Source organism: Falco punctatus, assembly GCF_963210335.1.
Source record: "Falco punctatus genome assembly, chromosome: 6".
NCBI classification, from domain to species: Eukaryota; Metazoa; Chordata; class Aves; order Falconiformes; family Falconidae; genus Falco; species Falco punctatus.
The window spans coordinates 44,061,434-44,075,796 of record NC_137585.1 but is presented as its reverse complement, the minus strand read 5'-3'; the positions used below and the strand labels follow the sequence as shown (position 1 = coordinate 44,075,796).

General features: G+C 38.7%; 1 protein-coding gene and 1 long non-coding RNA gene across 8 annotated transcripts in view; one reads left to right on the top strand and one right to left on the bottom strand.

Moving 5' to 3' along the window:
- Window positions 1-14,363, bottom strand: part of LOC308065436 (uncharacterized protein) — a 250,785-nt gene that overhangs the window by 81,692 nt on the left and 154,730 nt on the right. For 5 of the 7 annotated variants that reach the window (XM_080391412.1, XM_080391414.1, XM_080391413.1 and 2 more), the window contains one exon: window positions 5,565-14,363. This exon is cut by the window's right edge. The exons of 1 other annotated variant lie outside the window; for it this stretch is intronic. The gene's annotated coding sequence lies outside the window, so the exon portion shown is untranslated. The remainder of the gene's footprint in view (window positions 1-5,564) is intronic. One more of the 7 variants, XM_080391416.1, reaches the window with a different exon arrangement.
- The window catches only part of LOC308065441, an 18,128-nt gene continuing 5,137 nt past the window's right edge, over window positions 1,373-14,363 (top strand). The window contains exons 1-2 of the long non-coding RNA XR_013928772.1: window positions 1,373-2,900; window positions 3,018-14,363. The exon at window positions 3,018-14,363 is cut by the window's right edge and continues 5,137 nt beyond it. This is a non-coding gene — a long non-coding RNA (uncharacterized lncRNA). The remainder of the gene's footprint in view (window positions 2,901-3,017) is intronic.

Below are 14,363 nucleotides of genomic sequence, written 5' to 3'. Positions count from 1 at the left end.
CTGTGGAGATTTTGCCAGCTCTTACTAGTCGGGCTAAGCAGGAAATAATTTTCCTGTCCCATGAAACTTTCCAGTATGAGGCTTTTATTTTTTTTCCTTTCTTTTTTTTTTTTTTCTTTTGCTTTTCTGCTTTAGGACAAAATCTCAACTAACTGCAGGTTTTCAGTGAAGAAAACCAACAATAACCCTTACCCTCTCTAAACCTAAACCAAACCAAACTAAATCAAACCAAGAAAATAATCCCCAAATAAAGAAGGCAGGCAGATTTTCTGTGATTCAGGCCACAGATGTAAACTGGAATTTCTCATACCCAGAAAGAATGCCCTGGCACCAAGTTATCTTTTTATTTCAGTAAACACTATTTCAGCCTGTTTGTCTCCTCCCTTCATTCAACACTTGAAATTCCAGCTTCACTCTCAGAACTAGCTTACCTGATAGTGCTTTAATGAATCTGCTGTATTTTCAGATTCTAAAAAGTATGCTATTTTAATATTTTTATACACACACACATAAATTCCTGCCCAACTTTACTTACAGCATTATTTGAGGTCTTTAAGAACATGTGAGAAAATCTGTTTAAGAACTATCAACTTAGCAAGTACTTTGAAGACCTTTTACTGCACAAGGAGGAAAAAACTACTCTACTTGCTGGTGGGGAAAATTTCCTCGTCTGTTGGAACATTTCCCATGGTTACTTTCTTTGTTTCTCAAGAGGAACACAAATGGAAGTACAGTGATTGATATGATTCCTACAGGCTCATTATAAGATAAGTTGTTGCATTCAAAAAGATGCTGTCCAGTTCCCACAGTTGTCTATTGGAGCTTACAATAAGTGGTGGAAAGATGGCATGAGGGGGTTCCTTCTTGGTAGCTGAAGGAAATGTGGGATCCCTGTCAGACATCCTTGGTGACTGTGAGCAGGACACGGGTTGCTGTGTGAGCTCTGCTTAGGTGTGTGACCACCACCTAGCAGCCCTGACACAGCCAGCAGACCTGGCCATCAGCCTAGCAAAGCCAGGAAAGGGAGGCCCATGAGAGGCTTGCGGTTCAACCCTTGACAGGTTTTGAATACTCAGAATGAATACATTACACCAGTTTTGAAATAAGTAATAGATTGCTAGCATTATTACTAGGCACTCAGACTAGAGGAAAATGAAGATACTTCTATAAGATGAAGGACCAATTTGATGCAAGACATACAGAAAACCTCCTCTAAAATCTTTCTGCTTAGAGGAGAAGCTATTAATACTGAATAAGACAAAAGTGATGGGGTGATGAACCTATTAAATACAACATAATGCATGTAAGTCTTTACAGAAAAAACAAAAATCCTTGCTAGCTTAAGCATTGTCAGGTTAATGTTTACTATTAAAAGAGGTGGCTTCTACAAAAAGATCACTCTCTTCAGGAGGCTAAATCTATTTAGATTTATCTTCCACCAGAAAAGGCATTTCTCATTAAAACAACCCATAAACTTTCATATAGATGGTTGACTTATTCAAATATTTTGTACGACACTGAGATATTTGACAATATTTGTGTATAACCTGAAATTTAAATTACATTTTAATATCTAATTAAAATTCCACTTGGAGAACATATGGCATTTAAAAGTTCATTTGTTATTTTGATTGATAGCATTTCAGGAGCACTGTTTGAGCTTAAAACCAAAATATAATCTTAGACCTAAGGAAGCAGACTGTACTTTCTGTAGCTTCCCACAAACTGCCTCAGTATTTTTTGGCAGCATTTCTGTGAAAACCACCACAAGGGACAGATCAAACAAACCTTTCAAATATGTAGCCTGGTAATAATTGTGATGATACATGTGAGAGGTAAAATAGATATTAAATGGTTGATAACATTAAATAACAGATTATTAATATATTAAATAGTCTCTGGGAGAAATGGAAACATGCTACACAGCAAGAAAGCTTTCTGTCAGTCCCGGCCAGAACAGAAACATAACCAACACTTTACAAGTTATGCAATTTGAACAACAACTTGCATGAACAGTGTGTGAAACATGCATGTTAGTAATGTAGCATTAAGTGGTATCTGAAAGAAAATGAAGAGGTCTTGAAACTGTTGGCTGATACACGCTTGAAATAAGCAAGACACCTTTAATCAACAACAAACTGAACTTCCTGAACTCTTTTGTGAGTCCTGCATTGCCACAGCACTCTCAAAATTAGCCAGCTGCAACAAGGTCTTTTACCATCACATACCAAGTTAACTTCAACAAGTAGCTAGCACGCCTTGCCCCCAGCATGGCCACCAGTCCCCCACAAAGGTTTCTAGGGTCTATCTACTGTTCCTGCTGTTTCTTCATACTCTTCAAGCCAGTCCCTTTGGTTCTTGCCTCTGCTGCCTTCTCCTTGTCTCTCATCCAGGGCACTCTCTCTTCTCCCTTTCCAGATGTCTCTTCATTTGCTGTTCCCCTTCTATACCCCTTAGAGCTATTTTAACCACTTAGCAGGAACCAGCCACAGCTGCACCTTATCCACATCAGCCAACCCACCGCCCCTAAAGCCAGCCCACAGCTGTATATTATCAATGATAATTAACCCAGCTTCATTCCTCTACACTGTATGCTGTATCCCTGTGAGAGGAGCCTCCTTAGAATTTAAAAAACCAGGCCTGCTAGTTGCCAAGATGTCCAGACACCTATCTCAGAACTCCCCTCTAGAAGTGCCTTTTTTTTGTTCTTGATTATAGAGGAAAACCTAAATGCTCAGTTAAGACCAAGCATTTGGATTTTAAATGGCTGCAACTAGCTGAAATAAATGTTGTCCCCACTTGTAGATGTGTGGAGCAGGAGTCGGAGTGGGTGTGAAAGAGTTCAGCCAGCCATGTTCTTACCACCACTGCTTTGAGAGCTTCTTCTCAGGACTGTTCAGGTACGCCCAGCATGCATGTAACTTAGAAATTTTTGTTCCACATCTCAAGTGCTACTTTTTGAACTGCATCTTTTTCTTTTTTTTTTTTTTTCTTCTTTTTTGTTTTTTAATTCTCAGGTAGCTGGATAGTATTGAAGTAGGCCAAGAGAGAAAGGAAACCTGCCAAACCATCCCTCCTTCCTCCCAGTACCTCAACTTGCAAGCAGTGCTTTATTTTAGAAGTAAGTTTGGATGCAAAATGCCTGGGCCAGACTTAGGTATATAGCTATCTTTCAGACTGAACATGGGCCTGCTGCTTGGGTCCTCCAGCATGGCTTGATGCCTCACTTCACAGAATATCAGATCATTTCTTGAATTGCTTTTAGATGCAGTTTTAATCTATGGTGTTTCACCCCGTCTCCAAGGGGGAATAATAAGCTACCCTTGCAACTCAGTAGATGAACAAGAAAGTTAGGAAATGCAGAGGCCAGCCCAGTGAAGCCCTTATGGGACTGGCCTGTTTGCACCTCAAAGGCTGCCAGGCTGAGGCATGCTGGGGATGAAGGGTGCAGAACATGACCATCCTTTCCTTCTTACTCACTTAGGCCATGTCATGCTCTTGGAAGAGGCAGCACCTTCCATGTAAGCCACCATCAACCTCTGGAACAAGTTTTCCTAAGTATATGCATGTAACAATTCAGATGCAGAAATGTATCATATCTATATTATATCCACAACATTCCCCACAGAGCCCACATGTTCTTTCTGAATGGTGATGATGATAGTGATGATCGCTATGGCAGGGATGGCTGGGAGCCCTGTTACTGCAGAGCAGAGAAGTTGGCAATAACCAACCACACCCCTCTGCTGACAGCACGCGTCGAGGGCACAGTGTACCAACAGGCTAAATTTATACTTTCCTCAGGTTTGTTTTTAGTTGTTTTCTTCTTCCCCTGGCTTACAGCCATTGTCTGTCTTATTTGAGGTTTTGATCTGTTCTCACCAGAACTGTCACACAATTAGAGGAGCCTACACGTTGTTAAGATGGGCCACGTGAAGTTCAGGGCAGCACATTAACGGCTGAATGTGGATTATATGAAACTCTCAGGCTCTCTAACATGGCATCCTCACCCCGCCCCCTGCCCCCCGCCTTCAACCCCAAGACCAGGTTTAGCTCACATTTCTTTTTAGAAAGCAGAATTTGAAGCCAGGTATTTTGCCACAAACATTTGCAGGCTTACAATCCCAGCAGTCATAACTGAATGCTGTCTCTCACATGGAAAACAAATTCTGTACATGCTGTACATTCTTCAGTGCAAAATAAAATCCAGATGGCCTTCATTTTACAAAAAAAGTGGGGCAAGCAGATGAAGAGACATAAGTCCTTTCTTACTCACATCCATCTTTCAACCTTGCCAAAATAACCAACAGAAAGCTCTCATGACTGGCCAAGGGCAGGCAGTTACTGAATTATGAGATAACAATATGAGGAGCAACATGCTCTTTTTAAAAATAAGAGGATATTAGCAGATGAAAATAAAGTATAGGTGTTTATGATTTTGCAGTTCAACAGAGTTGGTCTTTAAAGCAGAGCTGGGCAGCCTGGCATGTGGAAAAGTCAGGTCTGATGAAGAACAGAGGTTGCTGTTGCAGGTTATGGGTGGGGTGGGGGGGGTGGGGGGGAAGAAAGAAAACGGGACAAGGTAATTTTCTGTGGAAAACACAGACATTCTGTTCTTCACAAAAGCCAAGACAGAACATTGTCATGCTATCAAGATCCTTTCTCTGTTTCAAAACAAAATTTAAGCAATTTTCCATCTAGTTTTGTATTGGAAGAAACTGTTAATTGATAGTCAGTTGATGGCCCTCTTCCAGTCACAGCATCCTAATCCCAAGAAGAAATAAGAATTGCTTCCCAATAACAGGTAAAAATTCATTTAAGTTTTTCAGAAAATTCACTCATTTATTTGCACAAATAATGAAGACAGATGTTCCTTTTAATTTTTCATCAATATTGCATGGAGAACTTTTTTGAAACATGTACTGAAATGTTTTTGGTTTGTTTTATAGCTGTTGTTCAGTCGTGAGTCTCTCTCTCCCATTTCTTTGCCTTCTCCCATTTTGCTTTTAAAAAGGAAGAAAGCAGAGGCAAAGCAAAGAAAACATATATGTATTTTACCCAAAAAAACATCTTTTGTCTTTTAAATTAATTTAAAAGATTAGAAAAAGGATTAAGAGCTTTTGCTTTTTAAAAGTTCATTTTTCAACAATACCTCCTGTAATACTAGGAAGATTTCGATCTAAATCTATTAACAGCTTTAAAGATGAGCCAAGCAGTCAGTCCTCAGAAATTAACTTTAATTAAGTAGAAGTACTAAAATTTTTTTTTTAGGTTGGATAGGAAGAGAAAGGAAGAGAACCATGTTCCAGTGTGGCAGGAGAACTACACAAGTCAGGAAACTGCTATGGGTACTGACCACTGTTCTGCAGCCTGCCATATTCTTTCGGTAATTATGAGTTTTCTTTAGGTTAAACAGAGATACAAAAACAACAGAAGTAAATTTTTTTTAAAAAAAATCTAGTGTGCAGTTGAGGGTATATAATAATGCCCTTCCTTTACAATAAGATTAATGTACACTGAATATACAGTGCCAGAATCTTCTGTACATTTACATGTTTACATACTTTGTAATATTCTGCACAGTAGAGTACCGCATTCTGGAGTCAGAGGGCTAATCACCATGTCTATAGAAATGAAACAGTGATACCTGAAACATGAAGGAATTGCTAGAATTAATAAGGAAGGAAAATAATGAGGCAGTATTACTTATTTATAACTAGCACAACCTTCTTTCTGTACTGCTCAGGGTAACTAATTTCTGGAACACAGGTCAAAGCTCCAGTCATCAAAAATCTGTTAAACAACTCAATTAGTGTTCTAAACTCTGATAAATAATTGCTAGTAGTTCCCAGCTGATTTTAAGAAAGACACATAGAAAAATGAATAATATAAAATATAATTAGTAGTATTTGAAATACTATTAAGACAAAGATTAGACAAGAACTTTACCCTGGTTCTTCATGAAAAATATGCTTCTGCTTTTGCAGTTGTGAGTTTAAATACAATGCTTCAGCACGCGGTGTTCTGTTCTGTCCTTTATTACAGATCAATCTACATTCTTCCATGAGTTTTGAGAGCCAATTTTCTCAGTTTCTGCAGTGAAACCATTAGTGACCAAAATGGGCTACTGTTTGGGTGAATACCTTAGATCTTATAGCCAGATGTGAAACATAAATGCCAAATGTTTTCAAAAACAATATTACAAAAATGCGCTGCGGAAAGAATTGGTTTAATATCAGGCATTTTAAAGCCTCACTTCCATCACTAGTGACCAGCATATGTGTCTTCGGAGCTTTGGAAGAACAGCAGTTCAGAAATGTGACAGCAAATAAACCTGACTGCAGATAAAAAACAGGCAGTGCTCCAACTCTGAGATTAACAGTTGTCTGGCCCTCAGATATTGTTGAAACAGTAATGTGAGCGCTACAGAGCCAGTAGTGCTGTTATCAGCTTAAAAGCTATCTGTTCTCTGGACCTCACATCTTACAGAGGTCCACCTCATCCCCCAGGGCTCAGGATGCAACAGGAACACCTAAATCTGTACTTTGTCCTGCTCTGGCTGTTAGCTGTCTTCACTTGAGGGAGAAGGCCAGTTCCCACCCAGCTGAGCAGTATGTTGTGAACGTTATGGGCTGTGTATCCTTGCGAGAGGGTTGCTTTCCTTCCAGAATTTCCTCAGAGTTCACGAAGTGCATCAGGCACTGTAACAAGGGAGAGATGCCTTGCCTTTTTTGGATGTGTTAACATTTTTTTTATCTAAAACTTTGGAATTTTATCCTTATTTTTAAAATAAAACACAAGTTTAGAAGACTTCATTTTGCTCCAAAAATGCCCAAGTGAAACACTACATCACCACCCCCCACAAAAAACCTCACCAAAACCCCCCACCCAAAACAACCCACAAAACCTAGCACATTGTGGCAGTTTCTAAATTTCCCTAACCCTCTTTTGTAAGAGGAGGTGACAGACAGGTCTATTCTGTACAAACCCCACTTAACTTGTATAAATAAATATACATGTATACATAGCTATGAATATATAAACATACATATATACATGTACATACATACATGTACAATGCATGAATATGAAATACCCACATTTCAGCAAATATGTCTCTTAATTTTGGATTACTTCATTGATCAGTCATTGGGATTCACAGCACAGCCCATCATGGCAAGGTGCCGTCTCAGTGGGTGGCTGTCCCCCAGCATACCTGCAAATGAAGGAGAGATGTCCTACAACAGCCTCATGGGGTCTGAGTATGTTTCTGGTTTCTCCCACCAACCTGTGCTGCTTTTTACTCTGCCCCCACATCCATGTGACTGCCCCTCTCCATCAGATGCTGGAGGGAGGAAGCTGATCCTGCTGGTAGCTGCAGGGCAGGTACACAAGAGCAAGAGATCTCTGGGGACAAGGACCAGTGTTTACTACAGAGCTGAGAGACATCTTGCCTGAGGGAAACAGCACCAGACTGTAGCTAAATGCCATCAAACAGCTAGAAATAGTTCCTTTTATGTGGGTCAGAGGTTGCCTATCTCTAAATTGGCTGCTGTGAAGGAGAAAATAAAAAACAAGAGCTGTGAGTCACAGGTTGCTGAGGGAAGGGGCGTTGTGGAGGACTGTAATGAATTCCTCCCTGCTGCCAAAGTCCTCCGAACTACTCCTGGGCTGTAGTTTGATGAAGGCAATGAATGCTGATATTTCCATGTCCAGATAGTTATTTAGCTAATATTAGCAAACCCACGTAAGCAAACACACCATTGCATTGTTGTATATGCTGAGACCTGAGAGACCATCAAAGCAAACAGCACTGAAATGATCTGATTTCATACTCCTTAATGAGTTTGCCAGCTATGTGCTCTCAGAGACCTCTCACATGCACTCAGCATTGTACTAGGAACAAATAAGTAAGCTTTCACTCAGGGGCAAATCTCTAAAAACAAAAAGAGTTGGACATCCCTACCTGTAAACTATGAACTATGCAGGTAATTCTTAAACATCCTGTTGAAGCTATGTTGCTCATAAAAGCTATTGACTTTAATATTCAATCACATTTACATGATTTTTTCTTTTTTTTTTTCCTGTTTATATAGTTCATTCAGATTATTTTTCTTACAAGAAGTCTTACAAGAATTATATGGCTAGACAATTCACAGAAAACAAGTGTTACGGAAATGTGAGTACAGCTGGAGTAAATGCCTGTTTTACGTAAACCAGAAAGTGATTTCTATTTTCAGTAAATAGTTGTATGTTTGGCATTTTTTGTGTATCTTTATATTACACATTCTATTCTCATGTACCCAAACTCTATTCTTTCAGCGTCATTGCTTATTCATATTCAAGTCCATCTATTCTGCTACAGCTTCTTTTCTTAAACATAGTACTCCAGACAAGGGCACACCATTGATTTATACAGTATTATTATTCATTTGATAAGGTTTCTGTATCTTTGTTTGTAATAGTATTGAAAGTTGTTTCTTTTTTTATTAATGGAGTTATGTCTTCAGCACACATATTTACTGGAGCATCTGTTCTGACTGATAAGATACCTTTGTGGATGAATAAAGTTATTTTGGATTTTTGATGTTTGTATGAATACTTCCCGGCATTCCTTCTTCTATCTTCTATTTATCCATCCTGAAGAAGTAGTTTTATGACACATCCAGCAATAGTATTAAACTTCTTTAGTATTCTACAAATAAATTTGTATTGTATTGCAAAGGTATTCTTTGACATCACAAGGAGAAGCTGTTCCATGCATTTTTTTATTATTTTTTATTTTTTAGATTAGGTGAAATTTCAATGACCAATTACGTCTTAAGGAGCCAGGCAACAGTTTAAGAAGTTTGACTCCCTACGTTTTGTGATTAAGTTCAAATAAGAAACACTGTGAATTTTTTGAAGACTCATAGAGTCTTATCTAAAGGTCAGTGAAATAAATTTGAGGCTTTAAAAATAATTTTGGTTTTATTTTACTTCAGCAAGCATCGGATGAGGCCTTGAGACAATGAAGTTATCATCTGCAGTGCAAATCTGTACATTAATATTAAGTATTAAGTATTCTGTGAGAAGGCTGAAAGCTATCATGATTAAGTCTTATTTCAGCATCTCCAATTTTGGAAATAATTTTCGAAATAATTTTGAAAACTCCACATAGTAATAGTAAAGGTTTGACAACATTGCAGTAAACTGAGCAAGTTATTATAGTTCATTGAGTTCCACCTCTTTTACTTGGAAGGGAGAAGTTCTATTTGAAAACTGTGTAGAAATGTTTGTGAAAACTGACTATTCATCTTACTACTTAACTGTGCAGGTGGCAAACTGAAGGACTTTTTTTACCTAGTGAACCTGCTGAAGGGGCAGAATGGGCTAAAAGATGATAGTCTGCTGGGAAGAATCACCTGGGAAAGCAATTGTATTACTCTAGGAAAATCACTTCTCTGTATAATTATTTTCCTTCCTATCTGTGGTCTAACTCATTTAGACTGTAAATTTTTCAGGCAAGTAGGCGAGACTCACTTCACTGTACATTAGCCTTCTAAAAGTGCGAAATCTCATTTAATTTAGTTTTTCAGACTTCTCGTACATTTAATAGAGAAAATAATCTTTCTTGTCCAAGACTGGAAAAACATGAGTTGGTTTCTGGATGTTCTTCTCACTCACTATCTCTTCCCATTGACAACACTTTAAATCAGATATTAAACTATAGATAGATCAAGTTAGGTGAGTTGACTCTAGTCCTTGTTGTATACTGCCTGGCATCTTATCTCAGTCATGATTTCCAGATATGACATTAATAGAAACAATATATTGGGCCAAATGGAGGCCTGATGTAGTTTCACATTTTTGTTGCAAAAAGCTTATAGAGGTGTTAGACTTCAATGCAGTTCTACAGCATGAATTCGGCAAAAGATCAAGCTGGATGACTGCAACGGTTGCTTCCTCCCTTATTTATAGATCATGTGGAGTAGGGAGGTGATGACTATTGACAATACTGACTTATTCCAACTCACTAGGGATGTTTTATGATGAAATACCTCAAGAGCCCCAGAATGAGACTTTAATGAACTTGTAAGCTTTATAAACAACATGCCTTTTTAGGAGCAGCAAAGGACTTGGCTAACTTACCTCCTCAGCAGGTGCTAGCACTGCCTGCGGCTGCTGAAGATGCGGGTCTGTCTGTTTGGCAGGGACAGCTTTTTAATTGTCTCTGTCTTGAATGAGAGTGAGACAGCCTCTGCCTCTGAAAAGGGTTTAATTATTCCTGTTTGACTGGCTAAAATTGCTTTTAGAAAGCTCAATGTACTGTTTTTCCTGCCCACCTGGGCCAACTCCCAGGTCAACCCTCATGCCACAGGGCTTCAGAAAGAACTGAGGGACAGGTCTATTTCTACTCGTGCTAACTCAAGGCCAAGTTTGTTATAAAAGTGCTTCATCTGAATCAGCTTTAATATAGCTTTATAGCCCCTTAGTGCCATTCTGAAGCTGCAGAAAGCCTAGACCAAAAATCTAGCCTGTAATTCCAGATGTATTTTATAACACTGCACCAAAATTGAGGGTGCTTATTCAACTCCTGTGTTCTTTAACCTCTCTCAATAGCTCACCAGAGCTTTCTAACCCAAGGAGATGGATTTTCAGCTCACATTTCCTACACATCCCTAGAAGCTGACACAGCACTCTGTCTTTAATAGAATTACTGCAAGAAATATATTTTAGAGAACTGGTAAATTAAAAAAGTAGGGTTGTAAGTGCCTAAAGACTGTTCAGTTCAAAACAGGGGTTCTGCTGCAGTGCCTTCTCTAGGGGCAGAACCCTCTCTTCACTCTGTAAAGGTGTTTTCCTCTACAAAAGATTCCATGCCAACCTCAGATATGTTGGACCACATGGAGCGGTGAGGCAGTGAGTTGTGCCAAGCCTCTGCAAGCTTTTCACCCGTCCTTATCCAACCTCTCTCTGGGCCAGGAACTTCCATGCCTCACAATTATTTTCAGGTAAACTGACTCAGCTGTTTACCAAAACATGCATATTTAGGTATTACCAGGAGATACTGTTGTTTGTTGTTTGTTTTGTTGGTTTTTTTTTGTAAACTAACAGACCACATTTCCATTTTGATGAAATTGATAAAGCTCCAGTAAGTCAGTAGAGCACAGAGCAATGCTAACTAATATCAGCAGGATCTAGCTCAGAGCATAAAGACTGCTTCCAGTATCAAAAAAAGCTCATTATTATTTGAGAGATAGATTCTGGGGAAGATAAAAAATACCAAGACCAATCTCACTTCAGCTTTCATTAACAGTGTATCTACCTGTACTGTTTATGAAGATACTGATTACACAAGCTATCTGCTAGTCCTGTAAAAGTACAATGTGATGATTTCTTAACAATTAGGTGTCCAACATTGATCCTTGCTCTCTTCAGAAGTGTTGTCAGGGATTGAGTAGTTTTGGAGGGTTGAACCAAAGCCATATTGTAATTCCATGGAGTCAGGACTTCCTCTTGGTCATTTGTTGTTTGCTATAGCAACCAATTTCCAAGCCAGCTGCCTTGTTTGAATATTGGCCACCAAGAGATGTAACTACATCACCTGAATGAGACCTGAACCCCAAAGCCCTCTGGCTTCTTACCTGGACCCTGGCACTGACTACATGCATTTTCATAATTATCATGTCTGTTGTTTTTTTTTCAAATCCTCACTGACATAAGATCTGTTTCATTTATGTGAAGCCCTGCTTCTCTCAGGGAATTGGGCATTTATTCTGCCCCATTTTTGCCAAAGAGTGGCCTTAAGGCCTTGAGCCACTCAGCTCTTCAGCAGAATCCAGCTTGTTGGTAGAAAAGCTCAATTGACTCAGGAACGAATTCAAAATACCACCAAGGCAGCGTGTGTGAGAACGAAATTCTGAGGACAGGGACAAATCTTAGGTTTATTTTGCATTTTTTTAAAGATGCTTACATCCCTTTGGGATTCTGACTTAGGGGTATGAATAACCTGAGCCATTATTTGAGGATTAAGAGAAGAAAAGAGTATGTCTATCAACTCAGATCATTAAACATCTGAGCTTTGTTGGGACTTGCTTGAGTATTTACAGAACCCCAGGTAATAGGAGTATAGATACTTACAAAGTGTATTAGTGGTACACATCTCTGATGTGGGTATCTAAATGCTGTGATGAAGGCTTTGAGAACTTCAGTTTTGATCCTAGACTTAAGTTCTTATGTCTGTTGTGGCACTTCTCTTACATGACTAGTCACAAGAAAGTTGAGACCCTTTGTGTTTAAAAGTTACATTGCTCCTTTCAGTACAACAAGTCTGAATCCAAAGGGACTGACAGGCGCTAGCCATACACAGTGAGAGGGGTCTCAGAGGATTTCCCATAATGAAAACAATACCTATAGAAACTTGTTCCATACATTGACGTATGGACTACTTGCACTTGCACGTGTATAGTATATTATCCTCTGCACTCTTTTTAGTTCTGCTTTTTGTTTTTTCCTGTTCCTGCTCAGTGTTTGATCTTTTAGCTCCTGGCCACTTTTTCCATCATATTATTTTGAAGAACTTATTAACAAAGAACAAAAACTTGGTATAACCAAAGAGTGCATTTGAAGACCTTCTGGCTCTGTGATTAGCAGATTAATTATCTGCTTTGTTGCTGTCACTCCAGAAGAACTACTCAATTCACAGTCATGTCTGCAAACCCAGTACGTGCATCTGTCTATACAGACACACATGCGCAACTCTCGCATATATAGAGTAGAACACCCTGCCCATAAACAGTGATGCTTGTTTGCATGTTTTTTTCAGAGTAGCAATAATTTAGCAGTAACTTGCAGAACATTTTACCTTTTTCATCTTTCAAAATGGCTGCAACAATCCTGTATATTTTTATGAAACAAACAAAAAAAAAATTGAAACTGCTTGCCTTACAAGTATTTAAATTAGTTACATTGCAAACCTCTTGATACAACTATAGAATAATCACTACCCTTTTTGCTGTTTGTGGGGCTTTTCAGTTTTGTTTTGATGAACAACAGTAATTTACACTAAGGCATGAACAGACATTTCAGTTTTGCTATTTAATCTGTCAAACTCCAATTGATCAATAAAAACATGAGTTATATTTAGAAACTTTTATCTATCTGATGCATTTTTTGTACCCTTGTCAATCGTTATCTTGCTATTAATTTTCTTGTTTTAAAAGAAGATGGTAATAATTTTATATATGGAACACCATCTCACATTCTATAAAGTATAGTAAAATGAAATATCTCTATCCATCTCTAAAGGATAACATGATGACATGACAAACACTAAAGAGTTGCCTAAAAGCCTGTATTACCAGGTAGGGTGGAGAATGAGAAACCTAATGGAAAAGACAGAGGAAAAGTCCGAGTGTCAGTACCAGAGCTAGACCCAGGGCTGAAACAACCAGAGCCGCATACTGTGCACACGAGGGAACAGGCTATATCTGCAAAAGAAAACAACACGACCCAAAAGGGATTATTTATGCCACTCTAACTATATATTCATTCTTTCTTCATATTCAGATAGCAATAAAGGGAATCATGTGGTATCATGTTATCCATTAAAGATGCATGTTCTTATCACAGAGATACAATGATTTCATCCTAGCTCTCCCAGTCAGCATAACAGACCTCCTTCTGCAGATTACTAACTGCAGGCTCTTAGCGCATGACCAGATTAGTCTCATGATGGGGACTGTGTGCTCAGACCTGCACAGTAAGCTAGCTACAAGCTGTTAAATATATATGACATTTACCTGCATTCAGCAGGTGTGCCAAAACAACTGTAAGAGCAAGAGATTCTAGACTTAGCTATACATACACATAAGGAACTGGAAAATTCATTACACACTGGAGGTTGGGAAGGCATATCTAACCAAAAGAATGCTTAACAACAGTGAAAACCAATCCTGCACATCAGATGTCCTTTTCATTTCACACCCAGAGACTAATCATTTGTTGTGCTGCCACGGTGGGTGTTTGCTAGTAAAGGAAACTGTTTCCTCTGTACTTGTTTCAGTTTTGCAAAAGGCTATGGGAGACACCTTGGTATTTCCCATCCATACTAACTACAGGCTGATGATGCACCCAGATAGGTAGTGTGATTAATAATTCAAAGCTATGTTAGCAAGTGACACAGTATCTGCCTCTACATGCACAATTCTGCCCCTGGGTTCAGTGGAAGATGTACACTCTTTAGCTTGCTCAGCTCTGGTGTTAACATTTTTCACTTCTCTGTTTTGAGCTGTATGCCAGTGAGATTTGCATGAGTCTTTTTTCATTTTCCTGTTGATTTTTGGTTGTGGTTTTTTTTTTTTTTTTTTTTTTTTTAAAGT